The sequence below is a fragment of the Vigna unguiculata genome, chromosome 8, assembly GCF_004118075.2.
Source record: "Vigna unguiculata cultivar IT97K-499-35 chromosome 8, ASM411807v1, whole genome shotgun sequence".
Lineage (NCBI taxonomy): Eukaryota > Viridiplantae > Streptophyta > Magnoliopsida > Fabales > Fabaceae > Vigna > Vigna unguiculata.
The window spans coordinates 23,943,403-23,960,255 of record NC_040286.1 but is presented as its reverse complement, the minus strand read 5'-3'; positions in this window follow the sequence as shown (position 1 = coordinate 23,960,255).

The following is a 16,853-nucleotide window of genomic DNA, read 5'->3' as shown; positions in this document are numbered from 1 at the left end:
ATATCGGTGAGCAAGGAAAGATAAGTTTGGGTTAGTGGTCTAAGAAAAGATGTTACAGTTTAGCAACGTTTGGACTAAGAGAGATTCAAGGACAAGTTTGGGATCAAATACCACAAGTTTTCCAAAAGGAGTTGAATCCAGAGGTTAAAACAAATGGAAGATAGCAGCGCATGCAAGTGTAACAACGTTTGAGGAAATCAACTTGGTTCTACATCCTAGCAATGTTGAGGTTCAAAGTTATGTGGATACATGTAGTGTTAGGAGAACTGTCATTGGATATAGTCATATGGCCATATCTAGTGTTTTCTTGGATGGGTGGAAGAGAAGCAATTAGTAGATCCTAGGTTGCAGAAAATAGTGAGATTGCTTGGTATAGAGCAAGCTAAGAAAGATAAAGACCATGAAGTGTAAAAATACGATAAATCTCTAGTGGGAGGCTAAGATGAAGCAGATCTTACAAATCATTAAGGTAAGATGATGTTTCACAAGTAGAGGGAAAAACAATATGTGGATAAGAATGAAGTGGCATAAAGGTTTCATACTAGGTTCAAGACTCATTGATCTTCTTCTTCATTTAATCTATCCAGTTCAAGCTCGTGCTCCCATAATTTTCCAAATAAATCTGTCGTGTACATTGTTGCAAGATTCTGTGACCTCGTGATGGTCGTCAGTGTCGAAATTTTTACCTAAACCCGTGAGATAATTAATGATGTGTATTAATTGCTTCTGGACATCATAGATGGTTTCTCCTTACTAGATACGAAACATTTTGTATTCTTGGATCAAGTAGTTCTTGCGTGCCCTATTTACGTCGTCTGTTCCTTCATGAGTTACTCACAATATTTCCCACATCTCATGTGCACTGGTGCAAATAGAAATCTTATAAAATTTGCGAAGAGTCAAAGCAGATGAAATAATGTTTCTTGCGTTAACAAAGAAATGGGAAGATAGGTGATGGCATACCCCCCTAGCATGGCCAAGCACTTTCATTAAGAGATAGAGTCATCTTTGCAAGGTGAGGCAAAACTCTTTTCTTTTAGGCCACAATGGAGTATCTTTAGTAGATTATGAATAGTAAGGCCTTATATTAAGGGCCAAGTAGTGTAGGTTTCTTCTAGGCCTTGTATAAAGGGCCAAGTAGTGTAGGGTTTTAAAAACAATCTTGTTTAAGTATGGAGCATTATATCTTAAGCAACTCTTTAATGTTTAATTATGTTAATCAAGCTAGCTTAGGAAGAGCATCCCACATGTGCCACTTGGCAAGCTCTTTAATGGAGAGTTCTCTTACATAGGTAATGGCCATGTGTCATTATCCTATTGGAGAGGATTTTCATAAAGTAGCTTTTCACATGGCAACACATGAGTGGTTTGTTTTGTGAGAGTAAGGATTGTCACATGTTAAAATCTCCTTCACCAAGATAGCATTTTTAGGGTTTTAGTGCATGTTAGAATTCCAGGGTTTTAACCATTTTTGAGACACCTTACTCTATAAATAGAGGTGTCTCCCCTATGTATTTATGACTTTTAGAATGATAATGTTATGCTGCCAAAATTATTTTTGAGCCAATCTTCTTCTCTTAGTCACTTGCTGGAGCATCTCAAGAGGTCCCTCTAGCACTCCTTTCTCTAGAGTTGGCATAACCTCTTTTAGAGCTCCACAAAGAACCTTTATCGCACTATTAGATCACCAAATTCGATAGCCATTTCTTCTAAACACCAAGCTTCCGCAAATCCACCATCCACCATACTCACCATTTTAAGCTTGGTTCGACCTCGCTTGAGAAGGAGGCTATCAATAAGGAAAAAGATTCAACATAAATATTTATACTGATTCAGATCAAAAGACCCTACGTCGAGTTGTTAATTTCTTTAAAACAAAGAAATTAAGTTAATCACTATAAAAATCAGTGTAGAATCAGATTCAAAAGAATAAGAAATAGAAAATACCTCTCTTGAAGACATAAGAGATGAAGAGATACTTCCTTTGAATCACACAAAGAACATACCAACTTTCCTACCAACAACAACAACACCGAATCTCCCGAGAACCCTTCTAGGAAAAGTTATCACTTTACCCACACTAGGCTTTTCATAACTATTTTAAGAATACTCAGAGAAACTTTATGCAATCAGAAAACTAGAACTCTAGTTCTCAAAAAGGTAAGTTTGTAATTGAAAATGAGTTCTATTTAAAGCCATTCGAAACCTGGGTCAAGAAGCTGAAAAGCCAAATACAAAATTGTTAGAGATAATCGATTATCACTTATGATAATCAATTATTCTAGTGCATTCTTTAAAAACAAAAGATTGAGCGGATAATCGATTATCCAGGGAGATAATCGATTATGCTAGTGGATTTTCGAAAAATTCAACACAACTTAAGATAATCGATTATCATAAGACATAATCGATTATCACAACGAATTTTAAAAAAAATCGATTATCTAAGTCAATCTAAGCTACTTTACAACATGATTAACTTATTTACAAGAAGACTTTAAACATTAAAAACTTGTCTTCAAATTATCTTCGAATTTGCTTGAAATTCTTTGTCATCATTCAAAATCTGTAAGTCTTCTACTTTAGCCAACAAATGTTGTTTCTCTTGTGTTTTTAATTGTCTTGCTTGTTTCTACCATTGATCTTGTGTTTACATGGTTGTATGATGATTCAATCTCACTTGCTCCTTGAATCATTCAACGCATTTCATTAAGAACTCAAATATGTTTTGCTTTGCAGCTTATTTTTTGAGTGAGTTTTCTTTCATATTAATTGGTGAAATCATGTCGTTTATAATTTAATTTTCATCTAAGAATCATATACTTGTTGCCTTGGTCACTGCTTCATTTACATGTTAAATTTCATGAGTTTTACCGTTTAAATTTTGCTTCTATAGATTGAATATTGGCACCAATGCAATCTATTCTTGATGCAATTGCAAGCCATTTTCACTTATTGCTTGAGCTTTGAAGTGTTTTTAATTTTCTCTTATGAGTCATGCTTAATACTAGATCATTATCAAGTTCATAACACTAGCTTTTCCAATTGAATTTTTCAATTTTGTTTAGTTTATCAAATATGTTCTAATAATTTGTTCAGATTGCACTTTTACTATTTTTTATTTATCACAATTAACTAAAAAGTTGCAAAGTTATATCTGATTTGAACACAAATTGTGTAAGACCTTTACAAATAATACAAAAAAAAAAGAATCATATAAAAAGGTTGATAAATGAAAAAATGTTAAATTATTGAAGTGAAGGCACCTATTCACGTTTTTCTGCCTGACAACATTGTGATAAGTGAACTTTGAGGTTGTTTTAGTCAAGTTTCAATTAGCCTTAACAAAGGTGGATTAGTTCACCTTTTTTCGGGTCTAAGGTTGAGATTAAGAGAAGCTTCTCTATAGTTTATTAAAGTTTGCTTTCTGTTTTTAATTTGTCAATCTATTCGAGTGCCATTCATAGGTTCCTTTTTGTTATGCTAGCCTTGTTAATTGCCTTTAATTTCTTGAATTTCAATTGTTAGATAATCTTTCCTTTTTGTCTCAAAGTTATTCTCTTTGAGTTTAACTTTTCTTGTTTTTAAACCTTTTATTGCTTTATTTTCTTTGCTACTCTTCAATGTTCATTGAATTGTGGTGTAGGAAGAACTCGTCCAAGGTAAACCGTTGCTAAGAGGTAACATATTAGAAGGTGGGGGTTCAATTGAAACTCCAAGCCAAGGAACTTCCAAGGAGCATACCAAATACTAAAAAATGGAGAGAAAAGTGAGCTTAAACACCAAGGAGCAAAGAGTGTGGTCTCCCGAATTTAGCCACATTTGGCTTGTATAACTTGTGCTTTCAATTCATTCTTTGTAAAAGGCCTTTAAAACCAATTGTCTTTGAAGAGCCTTTAGTGTTCTTCCATCTTTTGGCTTGTGAACTTGTTTAGAACTTGGTGTAGACGGTGAGTGTGTCTTGCTAGCCAAACTACAAGTGTCACCTTAGGTTTTGAGTAGTTGTATTTAATTTTCACGTTTTTAGTGGCTTGGTTTAAGTTACCAAATTCAAAAACCTTGCCAATTTAGGTTTCTGTTTTAGTTTTGTAGTTGTTTGTTTTGTTTTTGATTTTTTGAATCACATCTTATGAGTTTAAGAGCACACCTTTTTGTGAAAGTAGCAAAACAAGTAGTGAGGTAAACTTTGGCTAGGTAAGACTTGGTACTTAAGTAGTCATTTGTGACTCACCTCTCTTACTTGGGAGTGAACTCGTGAAACACTAGAAACTTTCACTTTAAGAGAACTTTTAAAATTACAAGATGATGACAAGACATGCTTCCAAATGTAGTGATAATGGCTTTGAGGGTAAAAGAAATGTTCAACTAGAGTATGTTGAGGAATTTAGAGAATTTAAACTAAGTATGACAAGAATCCTAAGATAGAAGATAAAAAGACCTAGAAAGGGACGCCCAAATGAGATGCCTAGAAGAATCATTTAGAGTCCTTGTAAAAAGAGAGCAAAAAGAGCTCCAAGCATCCATAAAACAAGGGAGAGTAAGTAATGGAAGAAGTAATTAGCCATGAAGAGGGGGTTGAATTGGCCTTTTCGTAAACTTTAGTTCCTTTTAAATCTGTAAAAACACTTTTAATTGGACCAGAATGACCAAGAACTTAGTATACAATTACTTATGGAACATGCATTTGCAATCGATTGAAAATAAAGTTAACAAGTTGACTTTATTAAACAGAGGGTCAACGAGACATATCAATATTTTTCAATAGATTAAAACATAGTAAGAACCAATTGAAATACTGGGAAGTTATGCAAAAAAAATGAAATTGATGATAAACTCAAAAATAGTTTTAGCAATTCATTAAGATTGATTCCAATCAGTAATACAAACAAAGTTACATCTTAAGGTTATATCAAATCACACAAATACCATACAAAGATTGCTTAAAACAAATTTATTGAAACTCTTTATCAAACAACAAACAAGGATAGAGAGATCAAACACTTGCACACATGATTTTGTACTAGTTCACTCAAAATTGAGTTGTATCCAGTTAGTCAAGGCAACCTGAGCCTAACTTTGCACTATTTTAAAATATTTACATAGTCCCTCATTATTGCACTTTCAAAACTTACAAAATAACAAGACTCTTGAATCTCACAAGAATCTCAACAAAGCACAACAAGATTCCCACTTGCAAACCAAGAATCCCACTAGGCAACACCACAAACTTGAGAAAGACCAAACCTGGATGATGGCTCTCCCTATCTAATCAAACCTCTTTCTCCAAGTCTCTACACCAAGCAAAAATGCTCCATGAAATCAAAGATCACTACACAAACAACTACATATATGTATAGTCTAGAAAGATAGTTTTCCAAAAGTTCACACTTATTTCGCGGTAAAAAGTGGCAACTTTTGCAATTCTCTTTGAAAAAAAAATAGACTTTGTAGTTTGTTTATTAGCATATTGAACAAGTTGATTTATCTGTTCAATCTGTTGATTTCACTTGACTTAAGTCAAATAAACTAATTGAAAGTTAATTCAGTTGATTGAATATGTTCATTATGGAACTATAACAATTAGTTATTTGTGCTAACAATTGTGTCTCTTATTTAGGGTGAAAAGCAAGAATCTACATTTTAGCAACTCAAGGCAAAACTCATCAATGCACTCATTCTAGCATTACTTGATTTTTCAAGAACTTTTGAGCTAGAGTGTCATGCATCTGGTGTAGGCATAGGTGCAGTGTTGTTACAAGGCACTCACCCAATTGTTTATTTTGGTGAAAAACTTCATGGTGAATCTCTTAACTACCCCACCTATGACAAAAAGTTGTATGCATTAGTGAGACCCCTTCAAACTTGGGAATACTATCTAGTGTTGAAGGAGTTTGTTATCCATAGTGATCATGAATCACTCAAATATTTGGTCCCACATGAGAAAAGAAGTCTAAAGGCATTGTTATAAATGCATTGCATGTCTTAAACCTAAGTCTAGGATTATGCCCCATGGTGTATACACCCCTTTACTAATTGCTTCATCCTCTTGGGAAGATATTAGCATGAATTTTATCCTTAGTCTACATAAGACCCAAAGGGGGTTTGATTATGTCTTTGTGGTAGTGGATCATTTTAGTAAAATGGCCCATTTCATACCATGCGACAAGGTAGATAATGTTAGCAATGTAGAAAAACTTTTCTTTAGAGATGTTGTCAAGCTTCATGGTTTGCCTAAAACTATAGTGTCTGACCGAGATACTAAGTTCCTAAGCCACTTTTGGAATTTTTTTTATCTAGGCTAGGAACTAAGTTAAATTTGTCAACTTCCTCTCACCCACAAAATGATGGGGAAATAGAGGTAGTCAATAGGTTCATCGGCACTATGTTAAGAGCAATCCTGAAAGGGAAACACAAATCTTGGGATGAGTATCTTTCCCACATAAAGTTTACATATAATAGGGTAGTCCATAAAACTACCAAAGTCTCTCCATTTGAAGTTGTGTATGAGCTTAATCCTCTCACTCCTTTGGACTTAATATCCCTACCTACTTGTAGTGACTTCATTCACAAGGAAGGGGTATTTAAGGATGAATTTGTGAAGAAAATGCATGAGAAGGTAAAACTCCAAATACAATAACAAACAAAGAGATACATCAAACAAAACAATAAGGGGAGAGGGAGGTTATTTTTGAAGAAGGGGATTGGGTTTGGCTCCAGTTGAGTAAATATAGATTTCCTAAACAAAGGAAGTCTAAACTCAACCTCCGTGGGGATGGTCCCTTCCAAGTACTTAAAAGAGTCAACAACAATGCACATAGGCTAGATCTGCCCAGTGAATATGAAGTCAATGCTACTTTTAATGTAAGTGATTTAATTCTTTTTGTAGGAAGCACAAATGGTGAGGCAAACCCTTTAGGTTTGAGGTCAAATCATTTCCAAGAGGGAGCGGATGAAGGCAAACCCCTAGCCAAGGGACCAACCCCAAGAGTTATGGTAGGAAGGACCCAAGAAGATTGGGTTGCATATGAGCTAAGTAGGTCCAAATTGATGTTCACATGGGCTACAAAAGTTATGAAGGCCTAGTCAAGGAATCTTGTAAATATTTAGTATAATATTTTGGGCCTTATATTATGGACCTAGTAGGATAGGATTTTTGTTGGGCCATGTATTGGGACTTGGTAGGCTTTTTCGATCTAGAAGTTAATTTTGACCAAATTGAGTTTGAGCCTTAAAATTGGACCTTAGAGGAGTGAAGCTGTCACAACCAAAACCACAATAGGATGAGGAACCAAAAAGAGAAATATAAAAAAATAGTTTATAGTCGCCACCAAAGTTGTTCTGGAAAACTCTATAAAACTATAAAGATAAGAACAACGTCTATGAAAATAGATTTAGGATCCATGATTCGGTTATGAGTAAAGAAGATGTTAGCACCCTACAACATCCATCCTATGACGATACCTTTAATTAAACATAAAAATGGATGTAGTTTTTTCTAATGTTTATTTTCCACAAAAGTAATAAAAAGAGAAATATTCAAAAGAAACAATTTTTTTTGTTTTTTGGGTCTGACAAAGATTAATCCTTGCTCCGACGTATCTCTATTCACAATGAAAAATCAGGATCACGTAGTTTCTTATTAAAAAAACTATTTGAGAAATAATTTAGCTTTTATCTGGTCAATCCGACAAGGATTGACCTTTCTCCTATGTATTTCCATTCATAATGGAAAATCAGGGATCACGTAGTTCTTTATGAAGAAACTATTTGAAAAACTATTTGGAAAATTATTTGAGTTTTGATAATTTTGAAAACCTTTTTATTTCAATTTTTTAGTATTTTAAATTATTTGGACGGACCCTAAAAATAAACTATTTTTTTAATGTTGTCATTTTTAATATTTATTAATTTTTATTTAAAAATTATTTAAAAGTGGGTGTGAATTCACATGCGCGAGCAGCCGAATTGGCTTCGAAAGGTAAAACAAAAGAAATTATTTTATTATCTTTTCCCTTAAAAAAATTGAGTCTATAAAATACGATACCAAATATTGTTTATTGGATAATAGGTAAATAAATTTAAATTAAATTATGAGAACTAGAAGGAAAGAAAGAAAAACGAAAACTAATATTTTAAGAGCTACTTTCCATCATTATCATGAACTTCATCATGTCAAGCATTAATGGTATCACGTCAAGCATTAATGGTATAAGTCTTGGTGTATTGAGAAGAAAAAGAAAAACAAAGCTACAACGAAGCTTGTTTAAGAACCCACGTTATTAGCAACCTTCATCCCCAGGCACATTAAAGTGGAAAAAATGGATGATTGAATAGTATTATCAACTATGATCGAAAAGAGAGGGAGAAATATCTATATTGTCCAAATCCCTTTCAACTTAATCTGTTTATTTAAACAAGACTATAATGATAATGTAATCTCATAATAAAGTCAATTTTGATTACAAAGAACTCTAAAAGGTAAGAATTGGTCTTGATAGTATCACATTATGGGAATCAAATCACCACCAGTGATATTGATTCTAATAATTAGTCTTGATAGTAGCACAATATCAATCACCACCAATAATATTGATTCTAATAATTAGAATAGATATTGCTTCTAATTATTAGAATCATATCACTATTTTTTCTATCTGAACAGAGGTGGTAGAAAAGCAAAGAGTGGGGTAAGAATAACAAATAGGTGGTAGAAAAGCAAACGATGGTGTGAGTGTATGAAAAATGGGCTAAAAAAATAAAAATCAAAGTATAAAAGGAAAACACAAATGGAAGATTGGAAATGTCAAAAAAAGATTGTGTCTAATCAACAAAACTTTTCTTTATTATTTATTTATTTATTTATTTTATTTTATCTCATTATATATATATATATATATTAAAAAGATATTTTTATTGAGTCAGATGAAATTGGGTTTTGACAACTCGCCATCTTTACTTAGATTTTGCCAAATAATATGATAATTTGATATTTTCATATTATTAGAGTAAAAAATAAGTAAAGATGGTGACACTAATTTCGTCTAGTTACAAAAAGGAACAAAGATGACCAAATGTGAATAAGAAATCACTATGCTTAAATAGATATTATGACAAATCCATGATGAAGGTCACGACCCAAAAACCTTATTCACAAATTTTGACATTTTAAAAAATGAATTAGACCAATCCCAATGAGAGAGTCTATATCAAAAATAGACAAATTCGGTGACCATTACCATGTAGAGGGTCCCGATCGAAAAACCATATTTTTTTCCACAATTGACCTTTCTAAAAATAGATCAGACCAATCCCGAGGAAAGGGTCTATATCCAAAGGAGTCGATGACCATTACCATATAGAGGGTCCCAATTTGAAAAATCATATTCTTTTTGCACATTTTACTTTTTGAAAAACAAATTACACCAATCTCGAGGAGAGGGTCTATATCCAAGGGATTCAGTGATCATTACCACGTAGAGGGCCCCGATCCGAAAAATCACATCCTTTTTGCAAGTTTTGACTTTTTGAAAAGCATATTAGAGCAATCTCAAGGAGAGAGTCTATATCCAAAGGATTCGGCGACCATTACCAAGTAGAGGGCCTCGATCCGAAAACCATATCCTTTTTTGCAAATTTGAATAGATTAGACCAATCCCTAAGAGAGGGTTTATATCTAAAAGAGAACCTGGGTTTTTATTTAGGGCAAGCAAACAACATATAAATGCCTATTGACAAAAGGAGAGTTCGAGTGAGATTCATGTGAAAAGCTTGCCATTACAGACTTTTATTTTCCTTTTTGAACTTTCTTTCTTTTTGACCAAATTTTTATCTTGATAATAAAAATGAATGATATGATGTGATGAGGGCGTATGGATGCACAAAAACCTTACTTTTACTTTCCTTTTATTTTCCTTTCATTTTTGTTTTCTTTTAGTGATTGCCTTTGTTTTGAATCAATTTTCAACACAATTGTCAAATTCAAGCATATTCAAAACATGTATTTAAAGCATAATAGGGATGATGAAAATCTTGAAGGAATAAATGAGAAGCTAAGTTCAATATTTTTTTTTACACCATACAACTTATATTAGCTTGAACTTGTGGGAACAAAATTTGTAAAAGGTTGAATGAACATTTACAGACAACATTGCCCTCGATATACCCTTCTTTTGAAAGGATCATACCAATGTTTGAGGTTAATACATACGATTTGCATAACTGCCCCAATTTTATTGTGTTGGGTAAGAGTACGATTTGATGGAATTGAAATGATAGGATGTACATGATTGCTTCTAATTTGACTCTTTTTATTTGACTTATCGGCTAGTGGGAAGATTTTTCTTTTTGTTTTCTTTTTTGTTGTCTTATTTTCTTAGTGATTGTGTTATCAACCACATCCTTTCGCACATGAGTTAAGCTTATGAGAAAAAATCAGGACAAGCATTCTTCAATAGGTGAGGACTTTTATTGGCTTGTATCGTGGTTAAGGGTTAGGAGGGTTAGTAAAGGAATAAATATGAAGGCCTAAATAATAGTTTACAGGTTTCAAGGATCATTTGCAAGAGGTCACGTCAATCATTTTCCGGGTTTTAGGACTTTGGATACCCTTTATGTACTCTTTGAATTGACTTTGACACTTATGAGTTCATATTTTTGCCCTCATTTAATGTTTAATTATGGATTTTTTTATTGAATTTTTTTCTTAAAAAATTGATTTAATTAGGATTTCTTATAATTGGGTTTATTGAGCATGAGATACAAAAGGATGTTAAAAATAACTTTTTAGTTGCATAAATGTTCTTTGGATATTTTGAGGTGTGTTAGTGCAGCTACAACTAAGTTGAACTCATGGAGGTGTGAAAATAAATTGCTTAAAGCTTTATGACACCTTAAAGATAAATCCAAGAATAGGAAATTATCAAAATCACAAAAATCCAAGCCAAACATTGCATGAAGACGACAAGAAAAGCTTGAAAAAGTAAAGATGTTTGGCTAAACCAAGAAGAGGGAACAAACACTACAAAAAAATTACTAGTGGAGGGTATTTTGGGAAGGTTTTAAAAATCCTCCGCAAATTAATATAGTTTAGGATAATCTTGTAAGTCCTCTAGAATGACAATAATAACAGGGGGTTTAATATTTTTGTAGAGAGGTTTAAGACCTCCGTAAATATTAAAGTTTTCATTTCCCCCCTCTGTTTCATTTTCAGTTTCCCTCTCATCTATCTCTCTCAGCGATTTCGTCTCGCGTTTTCATACAAAATAGTTTCACTCACAAATTTTATTTCAGAACCCTAGAAATAGTTCAAGGTTTCCTTACTTCGATCAAAAAGTTTTCAACTGTCCAAGTGGAGTGGTAGGCGGTGAAGGCATGGTGGTGGAAGGTCGTTGAAGTGGTTGGGGTGTTCGACCCTGAAGACGCGTTGGGCTCATGACTTCGGTGTTAGAGTTGTTGGCTCTAACGGGCATTGTAAGGGCGAGGGTGTTGGTTCTGTGAAATAATCTGATAACTTCACGAAACCCTTATATTTACATAGGTTTATTGATCATCTGAAAGTTTATTGTGGGTAATAATTTGATGGTGATGTATTTTGTGACTGGGGATGTTTGATGAAATTCCTAGGCTGAATAGTGTTTTGGAATTTGATTATCTTTCGAAAGTGTGCTAATCTGTGACCAAAATTTGCATTCCCACCTTTAAATTGAGGGAATGCACTTCACTTTAGCCTTCTCACTATTACATAATAAGTTTGCCACTTTTAGTTGGTGTCGGCATACATTTTAGTTTTGCTTTGTCTTGCTTGATTTAGATTATCTAGAACAAGAAGTGTCTCTGATGTTTTGATTTTAAAAAAAATTGTTGGTTGCTTAAGTATCTATAACTGTAGTTATATTGTTATGCTTTATTTGTTAACGGAGGTGTTTTGATTATAATTACCATATTTTGCTAGAGAGAAAATGCAACGACATTCAAATTGTTTTAGGTTATCTGTTACAGGATGAAGGAAATAATTTGGCATTAACCTCTTTAAATGCATTGGACTCAACAATTTCACAATGGAAAACATAATTAACTGGAGAATATGAGAAGCCTTCATGGATAAAGCGGTTATTGCTTAATAATAAATTGTTGTGTTCCAAAATCAGGTTGGTATAACTTGGCATGTTATTATGTTGAGTTGGAATTTAAAAGAGAAGAAATTGATCCCTCTTTTACATGTTTGTCCCAAAAATATCACATTCTACATGATTTTCAGTTATTAAGAAGCCTTGTAGCCGATTCCATTGCCTCTGGATAAGATACCTTTTAACACCACTTTTATTATGCTTCACTTTTCTTGAAGGTACAATATGGATTAAACGATTGTTTTTTTATTATCTCAGATTGTAACTCTATCTTTCTACTCGCAGGGAAGAGGCAAATGAGTTGTGTCAAAACTAGAGAATAATGAGGACAAGTCACATACTGCTTCAGCTAAGTTTATCATATTTGTAAATTTCCCTCATGATATTGTCTCCGTTTATCATATTTAGTTGATTTTCTTTAGCATATTTTACCATCATGAGGAAATTGATATTAATTATGCTGTGTACAAAAGAAGAGGTACAAATACTCTTACATCTTAATCTTTCTTCATTACAGGATGGTAGAATAAGGAATACAGGAGCTATGCTAATTTGTGACATTCTTCTTAATTTCTCTTTATAGATTGGTATGTAGAATTGGATTTATCATTTTCATTAAAATGGTTAGGTTTTTTTTAGCAGAATATAATTAGTCTGCTATCTTTTTTCCTTGGAAAAATATTATTAAATTCATTCCCGAAGGGAAGTTCAATAACAAAGCTATAAACAAGACTAGTTATTCATGTTTTGAATTATAAGAACACTACTTTTTGCGTAATGTGGTTTCTATTTGCATCATGCTTGAATATAACTTGTATATATTCTTTTCTTTTAACTAGGCCCTTGGTCATTCGAGCAATTCAAGTTCAAGTTCACACATTGACAGAGATAGTGAACATGGTACATCGAATATTAACTAATGCTTTGTCAAATTGTTAATTTTTTTACGGTGTACTATAATATCAATTATAATGACCTATATAATGCAGATATTTCATAGACAATAATTACTGTCATATTTGAAGGTTATTGAACTAGAATTTTGCTATGGAAAATGACATGCCAGTGAATTTATGCACTTGTTCAAAATTATGATGCATTATAATTGCAATTATTTTTTTTATAGGTGATGAACTTTATATATTAGTCTACTGGATTCAAAGCTGCAAGCATTTGGAGCAACAACAAATAGGATTAATGTGAAAGAAGAAAATTCGTTTTCCGAACCAAGTTTTTTATATTTAGAACATTATGTTATTTTTTTCTCGACATGATGTATTTTCTATTTTTATATTTACATTGTAATTGTCAATATTTTATCAAATCATCAATGAAATTAATTTTACTTAATTTTTGTGTACTTTATGAATTTTTATATTTTATTTATTTTTTATTATAAAAACAATTTCATTAAATTAATAAATTATAAATGTATGTGAGTGAGTAATTACAAAATAAAGGAGGTTTTAAACCTCCACAAAATAATAGTGACCAATAGAAGAGGTTAAAACCCTCCACAAAACAACCTCTGCAATATAACTCGGATACCAGGGGTTGTAAAAAACCTCTGCAAATAATTTGTGGCAACTCTAACTATAGAGGTTTGAAAAACCCTCGCAAATTAATTTGCGGAGGGCGAAAACCCCCGCGGATTGAAAAAAAACCTCCACTAAATGATAATTTTTTTGTAGTGAAACAACAAAAATTGGACATTGTGGTTTTCTCTATCTTTCTAGAAGAAGGGCTTTGATAATTCATAAATATTTATGATAAAAGATAATTTGGGAAAATATATCTTTAAATATTTTATTTGATATTTTAAAATAATTATCTTAATAATTATATCATAAAATATCAAAAGAAAATAACTACCACATCCTTTTAAATATGACAAGATCTTCTTAAATCTTTTTAGATCTACAACAAACAAATATATCTTGAAGATATTGAATTATTTAGAAGATATTTTAAGGAGATTGAAAATGGCTGATTTGGAAAATTAATACAAATATTAGTTCGTGATAATTTATCATATATCTTTAAGTAATTAATTAATTTAATTATATTAGATATTGATATTATCAACTGACTATATTTGTCAAATAGTCTATATCTCTCCAAATATTTTTAAATATTTATCTTTATCTATATTTTAAAAGATATTTGAGAGATGTTAGCAATAGAAAAACTCAGTCCAAGTCCTATATAAAGAGACCAAGGGAAAGCATAAAGGACAAGCTCAACACTTCGGAGTTTAGGAACCCTTAGGGGGGCCTAAATTCTTCCTCTCTCTCCATTCTCTTCTATTTTTATTTTATTTTGTATTCCATGGAGGGCTAAATTTCTTGTGTTGATTCCATTGTAATTTCATTATGGATTCTGAAGTTAGAATAAAATAATTTCTTTATCCTTTTCATTATTGTTGAGATTTTAATTCATCTATGTCTTTTATCTTTGAATCACGTGAAAAGTAATGATTTTTACATCATAGCTAATTAGTGAGATGTTTTAATCTATATGCATATCAATCATATGAGTTCAAAGGTTTTTAATTTTAATAGAGAATTTACTTTGATTAAATTTAGAAACTTTCATGTGATTGAATGAGTTTTTACCAATGTTTGAGAATGTACTTTGATTAGAGGTGAAAACTTTAACTAGAATTAATCAAGAATGTACTTTGGTTAATTATCTTTTTGCATGATTTTAGAGGTAAAAGAATGGACATGATTAAGGGTAGTAATATTTAATTAAGAATGTACTTTGGTTAAGTTTACTATGATTAATCTACAAAGTTCTCGCTTTTGATTGAGAATTTACTTTGGTTCTAGTGAGAACGCCAAAAAATTAATTGAGAATTTACATTAATTAATTTGCAAATCTACAACAATGATTAATTGAGCAATAATCTTTAGATAATTGATGATGAATCTATTTTGAAAAAGTAGTGGAATCAATCTATTTTTCTTTATCATTGTTTTTTATCTTTTTATCCTTTTCAAATTTATATCTTTATTCCTTAGCTGATGATTCTTGTTAAGAAAGTATTATTTTTGTTACAAAGAGGGTGCAAATGGACATATATATTTTCCATCACTTTGGGTAAAGAAAATTGGCCACACATCATTTCAAAGCTAGGCTGCCTTATTTCCCTGAAAGTTTATCTCTAAGAAAAAACTTGGTAGTAGCTGAGCCACACTGTTTTCATTTTTTATTTATATTTTTCGTTTTTCATTTTCTTTTGTTTTTTTTATTTATCTTTTTTTTTCCTATCTTTTGCTTAGACCGCCTTTACGGGTTTTTAGTCTAACGGACATTCTTATTTTATTTGCCATAGATTGTGGTCTCAACCAATTTGTTTGACAAGGTTGCCTTAGTAAGAAAAAAACCACTCTAATGTAAAAATCATGTTTATTGTCTTAGATAAATCCTGTATTTTGGGAAAAATGAATGGCCTGGCGGTTCAAACAACATTGATATAGATGCTTCAACAAGTTACCCCTAAAGTATGAACAATGGAAAAATTTCACTCCCTCACCATTATGTCTTTCATTTTTTTGGAAACTTTATTTTTAAAAATGCTATACTCGACAATTTTGTTGACAATAGATTTAGTAGACGATCTTTTTGTTTTTTTTTCGACTTCACAACACCTTTGAGGAGCTAGTGTGCACTTAGAGAACATATCTTTTCTTATCATGCAACAACTCTGTGTAAGTCATGGAAATAAGAGTAAAACGAACAAAATTCCTTTCTTAGTTCCTTCTAGGATTAAAATTTTTCCCTGAATTTTGGTTAGGATTCGTGCTAACCTCAATTTTCCAAGCATTATTTGAGGTGTGTTATGGTTGATATGGAACCGATCATGTACCAAATCCCTATTATGAAGATTGTGCTTGGTGGGTATGTGTCGTATGAGTCACGTAAGGATGTTGATTCACCATACTATTGATAATTTTGATTGGAAGCCTGATTTTCCAACCTGGGTACTACTGATGTTGCGTGCACCTATACTTCCTTCTTCTTCCCTGGATTGAAATTGAGGTTTTAGGAGTTGTAGTCGCGAGTGAGCTATATGCAGTTTTTCCATTTTTCAATTCGATCTCTATCCTTTCGCTTATGATAATTATATCGGTGAAATTTGAAGATAAATTCCCCACCATGTGCTCATAGAATGGTGGTTGCAGTGTGTTCACAAAATATTGCCACCATTTATGTATCAAATAGAGGTGGCTCAACCTAGGCGGCAAGTTCTGTCCATCCTTGTGCCTTAAAAGATTCGACATCCTTCTTGGCCATGTTTTGCAACTGCAACCTATCTAGTACAATATCCATGTTATATTTGTATTGTTTCAAGACGGCATCTACAAAATCCATCCAAGAACAAAGGCGAGATGGTTCCAAGTGTGTATACCAAGTCAGTGCTACCCTAGCCAAACTATCCTTGAAAAAATGGATTAGTCATTTGTCATCATAAGCATAAGCAACCATCTTTCGAAAATACATGGTCAGATGGCTTTTAGAGCATGAGGTACCCTTATACTTTTCGAATTCTGGCACTTTAAACTTGTGAGGTATTGTTACATCACGAACTAGGCTTAAACCTAAAAGATCATCAAACCCATACTTTCTACCTCCCTCAATGGCTCGATGTTGTTCTTCCAAAATTCCCAACTTAGTTTTTACTCCCTCAACGTTAGCGGATACGGCCTGTGTAATGCCCCAACT